The sequence below is a fragment of the Periplaneta americana genome, chromosome 6 (genome assembly GCF_040183065.1).
Source record: "Periplaneta americana isolate PAMFEO1 chromosome 6, P.americana_PAMFEO1_priV1, whole genome shotgun sequence".
Taxonomy (NCBI): Eukaryota; Metazoa; Arthropoda; class Insecta; order Blattodea; family Blattidae; genus Periplaneta; species Periplaneta americana.
In genome coordinates, this window is record NC_091122.1 from 82082305 (window position 1) to 82098324 (window position 16020).

Below are 16020 nucleotides of genomic sequence, written 5' to 3' on the forward strand. Positions count from 1 at the left end.
GGGAACCTTAATGTAGTCAACCGGTGAGGGTTTGGTAATGCGCCTACCTTGAGGGTTAGCGAAATAAACATTGAAAGGTCGCAGTGCTGGGTCACGAAACTTTACTTCGTGTGACTTTTCCTTAAGATAATTCCAGAAAGCAAAGTCAAGTGAATTAAGGTCAAGCGACCTGAGAACCCCCTCTGCGGCATATCTACCACTCGAGGGAAGTAGTCGAGCCATTTCCGCACAGGTGTGGCATAATGTGGTGGAGCACCATCTTGCATGAACCATTCTTGTCTCACGTCTAGCAGATCCAATTCCGGCATAAGCTGATATTCCGACATCGCGAGATATACGAACTTCGGGGGAGGGGAAGTTTAATGTCCCGATCGCGACAAATCATTGACCGATACCATTCTCTTGAATTTTTCCAGCAATCGAGAGACTGTGCTCTTTGGAGCACACTTCTACCTGGAAGACGTCTCTTAAAATTAGTTAGCTACCCCTATGTCCCCAGAATAAAATGATCTCAATACGTTCGTCCTAAGCCAATATGATTCACCTGGAAATAAATAAATAAATAAATAAATAAATAAATAAATAAATAAATAAATAAATAAATAAATAAATAAATAAATAAACAGATTTCGTGATATTGTCTATGATGCAGTTTTTGTCGGAAACCCTGTCCTTTTTTATATGTTGGGTAACCTAGATTTTTTATATAGAAATAAGATACGTACAGTAGATACACAATTTTGTCATGAATTACTTGAAAATCAGAATGCGTTCCTTTTAACAACATTTATCCAATTACAAACTCTCTGAAATATGAGATCATACGCAAGGAACTTCAAACTTCAAAAACATAATAAATATAATATTTGAGATAAAATAAAGCAAACTCATCATTGTGTCAGGCAAACAATGGAGTTTGGTTTTTATAAAACATTGGCTATATATCCGATGTACCCTTATCCAACAAATGCTTTTCTTTCTGCGACACCATGCACATAAATCTGCAGACTATATCTTGAAATATCCCCAGTTTCTTGCGAGATAGAATCTTTTAGTTACTGCAGAGCTGTTGGGTGTGCCAAGGTAAGTCCACAACTAAATGTCAACCGGTTTGAAATCTGGAGATCGTTGTAGCCATATTGTTGAAAAGTGCCTACTGATGGCACGATAGCCAAAGTTCAATGTAACATAATTAGTTGCTTTGCGTGTGTGTAGATGTGGGGCGGACGCCATGTCGCATGATTTTTGTTCCAGGTCGTGATTCCTTAGTCTAGGATAAAGGACTTCTGTAACGTACTGTAATAGCGCTACCCGTTTATTGTAGTGGTTTTACGAGAGTTGAAGCCGGGACGGGTCCGTAAACTTAGGCATGCTTTAACCCATTATGCGTCATATATATGGGATGATTGTCCAAGTCCGACAGGTGGTCCGGGTGGTGTTCGTGAATCCGATGTCGACAGGCGGGCCACCCTGCCTCAACCCCTGATAATATATCCTGGTTCCGTCCGCTTACGAGTAAACCCAGGGGCCCGAGCCCCAAACCGTTCCTATATGAGCAGCGGAAACCCGTACTATTCCTAGACTTCACGCCAGCATATTTTTGCTATTGCAGATGATAGATTAAATAAGGGGGAGATGGAGAATGTTAGTGGAGTGGAGTACTCAGAGAAAAACCTTATGCAATGTCTGCTTTTTCCACCACAAATTCTATCACGACTTGTCCGGGGATCGAACCCGGGCTGCCTGGATGAAAGATAAACGTGCTAGCACTTAAGCCACAGAGGCGACTTTACTGTAACAGTCTCTGTTATTTCATGTTATCTTCTTGGAATAAATATGGACCCATGATTGGCGAAGTGAAACCACGCCATATAGTGGCTTTCAAATCATGAAGACCTTGTTGAATTAAAGCATGGGGGCATTTTCAGACAAACCTCTACAATTACAGGTGTTACGAGTAACTCCACAATCCAGAAAGAAGTGTGTTCAGTCTGTTCGTAGAACTTTCTCCAACCAATAATTCTGTGACTATCTGCCAAAAGCTCATATTATATCCTCCCTTTATGGCAAAAAGATGATATGTAGCCTTATCAAGTCCTGGCAAAAACAAATTTCCAAGGTTTTTCTATACCACATTTTGCCTAACATTATCTTTAGGCTTATCAACTTTTGGTAACAAATCGAGAAACATTCAAGACATATGAAGAAGGAGTGAAGTAAAAATCGTCAAAAAATAACATATCAGCTTTTGGAAGAAAAAAACACACAATTATTATTAAATTGAATATCTGCTAGCACGAATAAAGAAAAATTTTAACCTTTCTGCTTTTCACTTTTATTTGAATGCGAACTCTTATTTCAATTTATAATTGTACAGATTAAGATATTTCCTTCTAATTCGATGATGATGATAATAATAATAATAATAATAATAATAATAATAATAATAATAATAATAATAATTTATAATTATTTAATTACTTCTCTGGAACATCTCAGATGGAGTGATGTAATTGATTGAATATTTCCTCTTATCAGAAACAGATCGAGTTTCCTCAATCCTTCGGATTAGTCGGGCTCGGTAGCCTAGTCGGTATTGCGCTGGCCTTCTATACTCGATATACTCGAGGATGCGGGTTCGATCCCGGCCCAGGTCGATGGCATTTAAGTGTGTTTAAATGCTACATGCTTATGTCAGTAGATTTACTGGCATGTAAAAGAACTCCTGCGGGATAAATTTCCGGCACACCGGCGACGCTGATGTAACTTCTGCAGTTGTGAGCGTCGTTAAATAAACCATAATTTAAATTTAAAATTTTCCCTCGGACTAAATCCGTTCAATTACGAGTGGAATATGGGCATTCTCTTAAATTCTTAAGTGTTCAAAATTTTCTCAGACCTTGGGAAAGACTCCTATCGCTTTCATAGTAGCATTGGAATAATGGTAGGCTATATAACTGTTAATGACAGAACTAAGACTTGAAATTTCAAAATTCTAGTAGTGGTAGTAGTAAAATCATTAATATTTTAATGAAGAATGTGGTAAATATGGAAATTCAAAAAGTACGAGTAACAAATGAAAAACCCGATTGTTTGCAGAATAGAGTGATGTTTTTGTTCTTTTTTCTGCCTCAAACATTAGTGTAGGTAGTTACAGAAAAATTAACTTTGAAGTGACTTTTGTGTATTTCGAAATACGATTCGCTTATTAATTTATTTATTTACTTATTTTCTATATGTATTTAATTACTTATTCATTTATTTATCTATTCATTTATTTACTTATTACTTTTTTATTTACTTAATCATTTAATTTTTAATTAATTAATTAACTTATTTATTTTCCGTTTTCGTTTAACCACCTACTTCTACAGGACTTAGGTCCTACACACCAATACTTGCATGGAGAGAACGATTTTTATGGACTACACACACTAGAAACCGACACATGTGAGCCTCTCCTGACCGTGGGTCAACAGAGCGTAGCATCCTCCACAGAGACACACGCAGGACAGAAAATTAACGAAGAACATCCATTCATGCCCGAAGCAGGATTCGAACTCACGAAACTTTGCACACCAAGGGAAATAATGCGCCTTATATCGTGTAGCTATCCAGTCAGGCTCGATTTGCTTATAAAAATATAACTTAGGCCTACTTAGATTCCGTACTCATAGTTTCATCTAAACCTACCTACATTGCCTACCGCTTCAGTTACCTATCATCGTGTCACAATTTAGGCCTATACACACAGTCCACCGCTGTGCATTAATGGTTAGCTTTGCCTGACCATGAAACGAGTGGTCCCGAGTTCAAATCCCGATTGGGACAAGTTGCTTGGTTGGGAATTTTTCGAGGTTTTCCCTCAACCGCTTGAATCGGAATTACTGGATAACTTGGCCTTGGATTTCGGACTCATTTCGCCAAAATTAGCATAATTTCATTCATCATATTTAATAGTTACAGGTTGACCAGGATGAAGTGGTGGAAGTGGTTCCGGGATCTGCCTATAGATGCTGGAGCTACACATACCCCAGAGAAGCTGCAGGAGCTTCAATAAGCGGACAGCGGTTTAATGGGGGAGTGTAGCTTCCTCGGATAGGAGGCGCTTTGGTAGATCGCGGAATCGACGACGGCGTGTCCCTCTGGTTAAGGATGCAGCAGCACATTCAAGCACGTGAATTTCGAACAGAAGCCATCGATCTGAGAAAGCTCAGAGGAACATTACAGGGAGGCGGAGGTATGGTCTGTCAGACCTGGATTTTGTGGCTGAATCGATACAATGGCACCAAGCAGTGATCACGTGCTTAAAAAAAAAGCGATCGTAAGGACTTAAAAATCATCCCTATATAAGAAGGTTGCACAATAAGCCTAAAGGCTGCGGTGTTTGATCAAAAAGTCCTCCTCCGAAGAAAAAAAATTTCTACGAGCGGAAAATAGCCGCATACTAGCCATACCAAAACATAAAACATTAATGTATTTCACTATCTCGTTATCATGATTGTGGAATACTCTACCCAGCGACTGTCGGAATTCAATAACAGGCCTATTCAAAAACAAATTTAATAAGCATCTTCTCACTGAGTACAGTGCAATACAGTGAAGTAAATATTTTAACTTTATTCTAACTGTTTCGAAATTGTTACTGTTTTGTTTCTTTTGAAATCTGTACAATCAGTTATTTTTATTTTTAGATGTTTAATCTTTCCCTTGAATCACTAAATACCTATATTAGAAAATTAATATTATATTAGTACTTTTTATACCTATTGTGATTTTATCTTTGTACTTGTATCTTTTTCCTTCCCCTTTTGGAATTTATGTTTTTCTTTTGTATTTATATTTGCACTTTTATTACTTTTTCCCATTTACTTCTTCTCTCATTTGTTTGTTTGTGTTTTTTTTGTAAGGCTGGTAAACTGTGATACGAGTAATATTATTATAGTTCTTTTTGAGAATTTATTACAATTTTACTGAGCGAGAGAAATATTGGTTTTTTGCGTCAACGTATTGAGGGAATGTTCATGGACAAGTTGCTGCACAAAACCGGTCCTGTTCCCGCTCAATAAAATTGTAATAAATTCTCAAAAAGAACTATCACAATATTACTCGTATCACAGTATTAACAACCTTTATCCTATTTGTAGTCTGGTGGTGTGGTAGAGAATGTATGATGGCCTGAACTGCAACAAATTAAATAAATAAATAAATAAATAAATAATAATAATAAGCAATACATCCTAGAACAATAAATAGGTTTCATGATAAGAATAAATGAGATATTAAGAAGAAATTCAGAGCAACATTACAAGCATCCTGAAAGTCATGTGTTATGTTTTCGTGCGTCGACTTTTTATGCATGTATAACTTTCTCGTGATACAGTCCCTTCACCTTTTTATTACATGTAAGTATGTAATGAATAATTTGTTTAATATGGGGGCTTCATAATCGAATAATTTCGTATACTTTATGGTAAGTATATCCTTTAGTGTATTTCATAGAGGGTTTAACTTTGTTTTATCACGGCTAAGCAAACAATAGAGCTACTGTGTAAAACGTTATACGAGTGTTGGAGGCCCCTGATCTCGAAGATCTCTCTCTCTCTCTTCTCTCTCTCCCCCCTCCGTCTCTTTCTCTCTCCTTCTCTCTCTTTGTCCGTCGTCCACCCTTTGCACATGCCAAACTTGCAGAAACTGGAAACTGCTAACCAAAGCATAGCACCAAAACTTTCCTACTGTAATATTTAATGGCTTGTTTTTAATATCTTTTGTGTGCTCCTAAAATTAACTGAAAAAATATATATATATATATAAAAATCAGGCATTTCTTTTGAGTTGATTAATACATCGAGAAAGTTGTTATCTTTTACATTAGCTTAATACTCATATTCTTTTTCCAGCTTCTAGACTATATTCAAAACTGAATTGAAGCTATCAATATTATATACGTACATTATACCTAAAGATATCGAAAGAAAGTGTCTCAGGCTATATAATAACACAAGGTAGAATACCTATGTCATTTGTTATTTCTTGGTAATAATTAATAATAATGCTCAAGGAACGCTCATTTACTTATAGGCAATTGTTCCTTACTAAGTAAATCTCCCCTGTTGACTTCTATTATTTAAGTTGTCTATGTCTATAAGGGAAGCACTCCAGTTTGACTAAAGATATAATAGATACAGACATAAGATAAAAGATTCATTTATGTGGTTTTATAATCATATTACCACTTATAAATATGTTGTGTGAGATAGAAATCCAAATAGTAGGCTTATATTACACGTTACCATAAATAAATCAATAAATTAATATACTCCTGTGGTCTGCAATGTGGTCTCTGAATTTTATGCGATCTGTCTAAATGCATTCGATTGTGTATCACATGTAACATTAATTTCAAAGTTCTATTATTACGCTGTTAGATGAAGAGAGCTAGATTTTTTAAAATATTATCTATCAAACCGAACACAGTGTGTATGTCTAAATGGCTTTTATTCCAATTTAGTCTATGTTGAATGTGAAGTTCCTCAAGGTTTTGTTTTGGGACCACTTCTTTTCTTGATTACGGTGAATGACCTTCCAAAAATATTAGTTGTGAATCTATATTATTCGCAGACGACTCAACTCTTTATTCATCACATACTGATATAAACATTTTGAATTCAATAATAAAAAAATCATATAATACTGCAGTAAATTGATTTCGGGTGAATGGTTTCAGTCTAAATTTAAATAGAACTCAAAATATAATATTTTCATTGAAAAATACATCGAACGCCGAAGGTCAGTCACAGGTAAAATTGTTAGGAAATATATTGGATTCTAAACTAGCATGGGATGAACATATAGTATTAATTTGTTAATTATTAGACTGTCAAGAGTAATTTACTTATTAAGACATCAAAAACCTTTAATACCAAAATTCCACCGCATGAATTCTTATTACGCCTTTTTCAGTAGTATATTATCATTTGGTATTTATATTGGGGAAATAGCAGTAGCATATCCAAGTTTCTCATTCTACCAAAAAAAAAAAAAAAAAAAAAAAGAAAAAAGAAACTTTACACATTTTAACAGGCTTTGCATATGACGCTCAATGTATACCATTATTTTATTCAAGAAAAAAATAACTGTCATAAATTTATATATATTTCAATGTCTAATAAAAACTAAGAAAACCTTAATATCACCCTAAAACATAAGTTCACCACTATAGTACAAGGTACAATTATTGTCTTTCATAACCTAGAGTTAGATTAAACAAGTTAAAAAATTGATCCAATTATATTGCTATAACATTGTTTAATAAGTTGCCACAAAAGACACATGATTCAAGTTATGTCCTAGAAAGATCATATATACTCAGATTGCTCAGCCTTATAGGCTTTGACGGTAACAACTTTTTTCAGGTTTACTATGCTGCCATCTAGTTTTTACATAAGGCGTCACGTCATAATTCCCATTTGAATTGCATTAGCGACTGTACTGCCATCTCGTGTTCGTTTACGGCGAACGGGTGGCGATCCTAGCGGTTGTTCTCTTCAAAGTGCAACCAATTTTAATATAGGGATGATCAATCTGTTATATATGTGATCTGGGGTTATATACAATTTAAATCTGTTTTGTATGACTGGTTAATCAATCATCCATTCTATAGCATCCATTCTTGACACCATTGTAAATGTATTCTAAATTTCTAAGCTGCATTGCTCTATATTATTACGATTATTATTTGTATTGTTATTATTATTACTACCAATATTGTTATTTCATTAGTATTGTTTGAATTCATCTGTATTTACATTTTATGTCAAATATTATTTATTTTATATCTTGTAATTTGGAACATTTTAAGTCTATTGCAACAAACTATAGCTCATTAATAAACGATTGATTGATTGAATGAATGAAATGATGTAATTTTATCGTACTCTCGGGAAGTAAAAAACAAAACATATAAAGATCTATTGTCACATTTAAATCCTACGGTAAGTCAGGTTATATATAGAAAAGATAAATAGACTTCCGTCATGTTTATGATGTCTCGAACATAATTTACCACTACCCTTTCATCGTACGAAGACGCAGAATATCTGCGTGGAAACTTCATATGTATTTCGGTACATTAATATAATATATATGATATGCGTAAATCACTTTATAATTTAAGACGAGCCTATTCCGTCGGATCCCGGACAATCAATCACTCATAACGAGTGCACTTCCGCACATATGTGGACAATGTCCTACGTTCATAGATATCTATGCCAAAACCCTGCGGCATGATTGCATGACACAATTGGTTCCAAATTATTGTACTTTTCATTGGAGGATCGTACGCTACATATAAAAATGGACCTATTTTTTATTATTTTAAATATGTAGCTAATGGGCGATGTATGCAATGGGGGGGGGAAGAAACTGGCCACCCTACCCCATTATGTCCTGGCCTAGTTGCCTCATAAGTGGTGCCTTGTTGGTATCACTTGTGAGGTTCAGACCTGTCTTCGGACAAAAAAAACCGTATACAGTGTTTTAGTTAACGGATTTTTTTAATTCTTATAAAACTGATTGTTAAAAAATTAAATATGGGAGCACAAATGATTTTTAAACAATTTTTTGTCTGTTTACCTTGGGACAAGGCTTAAAAATGGAAGACATCATCTTTCTCTCCAGGAGGATTAACAACAGCGGGAACAGAGAAACCGGAACACAGCCCTTCCAAACTTTGTTTCATCAGCGCACAACCAAGCTTTAAATTTAGGAATAGTTTATCACAATTTTTTGTAATTTTCTTTCCGACTTTTATATTTAAGTACACCGAATGTAATATTTTAGATGTAGGACCTACTAGGACCACTATCGCTATATTCTGATTCCATTGCCACTATTTCACGTCAGAATTTGTAACAATGACACTTTAATGACTTAGTGCTGTGGCATTACCACAAAACACGATTGGAAGGATATACTAATGTTACAGAATACAGATTTCCGTGTTCCTCTGTATGTATACCGAATATGTTCCTTTTCTTTTCCTGTTCCGGTGTTCCCAGAACATTGTATTCAACTTATTACATGCTTACTTGACAACAGTAATTGATGTTTCGTCTTTTGAAAGGTTTGCGGAGAACATTTCTCTGAGATGTTTGGAAATAAAAGGAAGGAATCATTGTTTGCAACATTATTGAGTAGCCACAAGCAATGGTTTCTTAATGCGGCACTGCAATAATATTTAGTCTACGAAAATCAGGCTGTCGCCGGACCTGGAGGCAAGTGAGGTCAATGTTTACAGAAATTTGCGTTGCACAAATCGACTGTACAGCACTTGTAACGCTACATGTAGAATCTACTTCAAATGCATAAGTAGAATATAATACAGCATAAATGTATTCAGTATATAACATTTCAAATGTCATAAATAATGAATTTTTAAAATTCCCTCTCTCTCTCAAATGTTCTTCCTTCTTTCCTGACAGGTTCGTGACATTTTGCGTACTATCCGTGGGTTTGATCGTACGAACGTACATGATACCAAATTGTCACACATGTACGACCCAGATTGTACAGTTGCTATGTGTTTGCCTTCATGTATGAAACTACTCATCTTTCATTGAACCAATCTTAATTGAAGTTTATATATTTATTTTTTTTATATCGGACAAATAGGAAAAGGCACAACTCTCGACATAAACACAGAAGATCAATTAGTTCGATATATCCTACGCCTTGATTCTAAAGGCTATATGAATTAACAGTTAATGACATAAGAGAATTGACATCCTGACGTACCGTACTGCAGAATAAATGTTTTAGTAAGATCTAGCAGAAAATTAATGTGAATTTCGCGTTGAAGGAAACATTACCACATCCCCAAGAACACCCCAGACACCATCTGCACAAAGACATTTAGGTTTGCCTAATTTCTCACCTACTGATACTTTCTTTGAAGAACTGTCGCCAGATCCACTGCTAGCATTTCCATCTTATGCCAAAGGGTGAGAAAACTACAAGACTCAGACGTAATCAAGTCTGAAAACTATAGGAAAAGTGCATGTGTGAAAAATGGCAACAATGAAAAATTCCCATGTGACCAACTCGAATAAGAGTAGGCTATTAGAGTGTGAATTTTAAGTCCACCAACAAACTTCAGGTGGTGATTCCTGACTGAAAATGGAGCACAAAAATGTTCATATCACCTAGTGTCCGGAAATGCGTAGTTTCCACGGTAGATGGCACTGACGACAATCTCTCATAACTTGCAGTGTGCGTTTTGTGTGTTGCAGATATTGTGATTTAAGCAACATAGAAGCACAATGGTCCGGTATTCATTCCAGGAACAAGCCGAGATGGTGTTAGTATATGACCAAGGAAGTGGAAACGGTCGAGAGGTGCATGGCCTGCTCGATCACCGGACCCCATGAATTTTTACTTGTGGAGGCATCTGAAAGGCATTGTGTACGGTGAACCTGTTCCTGATGTTCCTGATGTTGAGACCCTTCCTGTGACGCTATTCGAACACAGGCCGGAACATTCGAACGAGTGAGGCAATCCATGATGAGACGTGTGAACGGCGTGCATTGCATCCCATGGAGGCCACTTTGAGCATCTGTTGTGACATGGATGGGATTCAGGCCATGTACTGTGTGCCAGAGCTCTTTCTCTGATGTCATTCTTCAGTGCCGTCTACCATGGAAACTATGCATTTCCGGACACAAGGTGATATGAACTTTTGTGCTCCATTTTCAGTCAGGAATCACCCCCTGAATTTTGTCGGTGGACTTAAAACTCACCCTGTACTTGAACACAATTTGTGTCGTAAATGTTGGGTTTTAAAGTGTTTGATACGTTTGTAATAGGCCTACTAATGTCGAAATCTGACCCATTGTGGGAGAAGTCGAAAATTCGACATCAATTTGCAATTTTGTAAATACAGTGATATAAAATGATCACATTAGCACCATATATGTGAAATGTACGGAAAATGTGTGCATACATGTTAGGGAAAAAATTTAGTATAACATTTACATAAATTGGTCCTTAGCGTGTCGAGATGTATCTTAACAACCCTAAGTGTGAAACAAGTGTAGTTATACAATATGGGTAACATACACATGAGTTTTGACTGAATATTAATTTTAAAGTACCGCTATTTTTACACTTTTCAAGCCTATTTTTAGATTGATCTCTCTTTATTCCAAATGTAGAAGGAGTTAGACGGACGTTCACTTTATTTTAAGCTTCAATACTGCAGATGTCAACTCATTAGAACTCGTTGCCTATTGAAAAATGGAGTCAATAATAATAATAATAATAATAATAATAATAATAATAATAATAATGATAATAATAATAATAATAACAATAATAATGCAGTTATTACCTCCAGCAACTTATTCTTGGGCATATCAATAACAGTCGCACGTTCTTGGTATTCGTATTTATTATATTCTGCGGTATGGTGTGAAGAGTAATATCTTTTCAAATTAAATTTAGTGAGTTTATATATTGTTTTTGCTCGAACTAAATACTTTTTCACACAATTACATTTGGCAAATAAATACACTGTTTTCCACTAAAGAATAAAAATACACTGTAGGAAATGATTATCTTCGTTTTAAAGAACACGCTGTTCCTGACTAGACAACTTTAAACTGTTGTTGAAGTGGATGACCCGTAGTTTAGTTACCAGTCGGACATTCCATCTTCAGCGCCTACGTCAGTTTTTATTCGTGAATCACGCTAAAAACAGTAACTCACACTTTGCTCCGAATTTCACTTCTTGAACACGGCTGTCCTAATATTATATCACTGGATTTATTTAGTGTCGTTATTATAGGATTTCGAAAACTTTTGATGCGTTTACTTCGAATATGTTTCAGCAAATTTGGATGGAAATCAGGTACACGTTAAATATCTATATTTCTCTAAATTATCACACGTGAAATTATATATTAGCCATTTTTCTTTTACTAAAAAAACTTGTGTCGTGTAATTGAGCTTTTCCAATAAATTTACTGAAGATTTTTTTTTGGTCCTACAGAATGTCTGTCATGGTAACAATTAATATTAATATTTCTCCTCTAATATTAATTGTTACCATAACAGATATAGCCTATTCTGTAGGGCCAAAAAAATAATCTTTAGCAAATTCTTCTAGCAATAGAGCGTACTTCTGTACAGATTACTGTGCACATTACTATGGAATCCCGGCCACCAAGTCACTCAACTGAGTGCACTCCTTGTATAATGGAAGTTGACTTAATAAAATGTCAACATACATGCCCAACTTGGAGTCAGGCCACTATTGGAAAAACACTGGAGGAGGGGAGTTCGATCCAGTGCTGTGGATAGGACTTCGGCGTAGCTCAATGGTGAGAGTGCTTGGTACGTAGAACCAAGGATCCGGGTTCGATCCCCGGCGCCGGAGCGAATTTTTCTCCTCTAATATTAATTTTTCTAATAAAATTTTCACATATTTTATTACTTTTTGAGAACATCATTCATTTAAAATATTTCAGTGCTGAAATGCAGCAAAAATTGTTAGTTAATAAAAATAAATCAATGAATGAATGACTGAATGAATGAATGAATGAATGAATGAATGAATGAATGAATGAATGAATGAATCGATAAATAAATAAACAAATGAATGAATGAATGAATGAATAAATGAATGAATATATTTTTGTTGAAATATAAACATTCGAAACTACGAAACTAGTTTCCTGATATCCTGTATAATAATATAATTAGCGTTTTCGCGCCTGAGATCTGGATTCAATATGCAGAAATAAAACTATTCTTGGTAGAAACAATGTTTCATTTTTTTTTATTTCTACACGCTTTGATTATAAGACACTTTCAGATAGGTGCTTTAATGGTACCTATGTTGCACCTACCTTAGCTGAGAAAGTGTCGCCCTTGTTAATAATCACTTTACTTAGTAAGTGCTTCATATCTGACCAGCCAATGAAACTGGAAACAGGTTGAGAAAAACGTCTGAAATAGAATGTTTAGTTTAGTGATTATTATAGGTCTATGTATATGAATGCGATATTTAAAATAAAAAAAAAATAATAATTTGATTGGGAAGTCCATTAACGGTCATCTCAAACGTAATTTTTAATTATAAAATGTAAAATTATATGGATCTATTGATTGAATTAAGTAGCAAAATATATATATATATATATATATATATATATATATATATATATATATATATATATATATCTAGATTTTGTCCTGTAATGTTCCTATCTATTTGTTCTAGGATCTGCTCGCCTGCAATGAATTCCTTGAATCTTCGTTTATTGGTGAAGATTTCTTTATAATTCTTCCATTCATTAGAGGAACGCGGACAGATGAGTTAAGTGTTTAAAAAGCATAATATTTTAGGCTATAAAAGATACGTTTCAACTTAATCGCCCATGTGTTCGAAGTAGATTATTAGGTAAGATTGTTTCACTGCAAATTAGTTAAAGCATATTTTTTGTACTTTTTTGTTTATTCTTGTTATATGAAATTTGTGCTTTGGTCCCAGCTTAATGGAAAGTATTAAGCATTTTCTTACATTTGTGTTTCTTAGACACTCAGGGTGCTATTCATAGACATTTCGTTAGCCCGCGCTACGAGCGTGCTAAACTAGCCCCGACTATCAACTGGTTACTTGTACAGGATTCATATCATATCATATCATATCATACCATATCATATCATATCATATCATATCATATCATATCATATCATATCATATCATATCATATCATATCATGTCATGTCATATCATATATCATATCATATCATATCATATCATATCATATCATATCATATCATATCATATCATATCATATCATATCATATCATATCATATCATATCGCTAACACTGACTTATGAATACGAAAAACATTAGTTCGCTGATCATCCACCGGAAGCCCGCGTTAAGAATGTCTATGAATACGGCCCTTAGTGTTTAGGACTGTGTACACCTAATAAAAAATATATTTGAAAAATTCCTCATATCCTGTCAGTGACAGCTTGTTTTAAATGTTCATTATTCTTTTAGGCCTGCCACTATGGCTTAATGGATAGCGCGTACACTTCCTAACCCTGCGATCCGTAGTTTAATTCCCTGCGTGGGCGGAGATTATCTCCATTCAACTAGACTGAGTGTTGTCCTTTGTCTTGTACTTGTCCTATGACATTTCCGCGGTGGACTGCATCGTGCTAACCACACAGCCAGAGAGCCTAATGTTCTTCCAATGACACCCTTCTCATATAATGAAGAGGAAAATTGATTTATTCTTTCACTTTGGATCTTGCTTTGCAAGGAGTATTGAATATTATTAGCTTCTTTGCTTTCTGTCCAAAATGAAAAATAATACATTATTTAATTTTTAAACACTGAGAATGTTTTGTCTCATTTAAGGAGACGTTTCTTATTGTTTATCACTTCTCTGTTCTTAGAAACTCAACGTATATACATGTCTAATTACATGTGAGCTGAGATATTCTCTGTTTTATTATTTTGGATGCTGTTTATTGGAGAGAATAGCCTATACAGAACAATAAATTTAGTTTCAACTTTTCTATACACTTAATAAAAGACTTTCTAAATTACAAGTCTTTGCTGTCCATTTAAAGAAGTAGAATTTACCGAGCACTAGAGTAGGATAAGGTTTTACAAAATGAATGGCTCGATCTGAAGGGAATTATTTTGACAGTTAAAGTCTTGGAACTAAGTACCAAAAGAAGTAAGGAAAAAGGACTCATGATCTACAATGAAGATATTAAAAAAATTATTTAAGAAATAATTAGAAAAACATAACTACAATTTTTGAACACAGATATAGACGTAGGTAAAATAGAATATAAAAGAATGTGTCCATTAGGAAAATGAGAAGTGAAAAGACTATACAACGAAATTTAAGAGATATATATCAGTAACTTAGAACATATAAGGCGCTCAGCGCAAGAATGGCCCAACCCACAGAATTTCCATATTGAGTTTATTGCTTTAAAGAGCTCCTCATATTGTTCTTTTCAAAGTGTAAGTCAGCCTAGTCATCATTCCCAGTTTTTCCAGACATTTCAGCACAATTTTTGTTTGTGTATCGCATTTCGCGCACTGTTACAAAGAGGTAAAGTGGAAATATAATTTTGTGGATTGGGCCATTTGTACGCCGGGCATCTCATAATAAAGTATATGGAATTACATTTACTGAATACAAAATCATAAAACTTATCAATACAGAGATCTTTACCAATAAAAAATATAATATAATATAATATAATATGATATGATATGATATGATATGATATGATATGATATGATGTGATGTGATGTGATGTGATGTGATGTGATGTGATGTGATGTGATGTGATATGATATGATATGATATGATATGATATGATATGATATGATATGATATGATATGATATGATATGATATGATATGATATGATATGATATGATATGATATGATATGATATGATATGATATGATATGATATGATATGATATGATATGATATGATATGAAATATGATACGATACGACACGATACGATATTATATGATATGAAAGGTAATAATTTTCAGAGAGAAATATGCAGAAAGATCCTAAATGGTGTTCAATTACAAAGTAATCGGAAAGGTGAACAGTTCTACCGTTTAAGATTTCGAATATCTTATGACTATATGAAAGTCCTAGAATGGAAATTAAATATATATATATATACTGTATATATATGGACGTACAGACGTGGGGTCATATGGATTAAATAGGATAATGTTATCTGAGAATAGAAGAGGTTATTAAAATCTGCTTTGGAGTAGTGGGAAAAGAAGAAGAAGGGTTCTTAATATATCTTTTCTTTTTGTAGTCAGAAAATATTTTTTGTTTCTATTTATTACGAAGTAATTTTTATATTTTATAGGTACTTCTCTGGCCCTAGTTATATAGGATTTTAGATCTCCTTGAACAAAATTTATTTTAGATTATTTTTAATGCT

The 16020-nt window shown here is 34.3% G+C and overlaps 1 long non-coding RNA gene across 4 annotated transcripts in view; it reads left to right on the forward strand.

Moving 5' to 3' along the window:
* The window catches only part of LOC138701464 (uncharacterized), a 1004334-nt gene that overhangs the window by 39640 nt on the left and 948674 nt on the right, over positions 1–16020 (forward strand). Inside the window, exons 1-2 of one of the 4 annotated variants that reach the window (XR_011332592.1) lie at positions 10296–10725; positions 13283–13377. The exons of 2 other annotated variants lie outside the window; for them this stretch is intronic. This is a non-coding gene — a long non-coding RNA (uncharacterized lncRNA). Of the gene's footprint in view, positions 1–10295; positions 10726–13282; positions 13378–16020 lie in introns of those variants that run through there. One more of the 4 variants, XR_011332590.1, reaches the window with a different exon arrangement.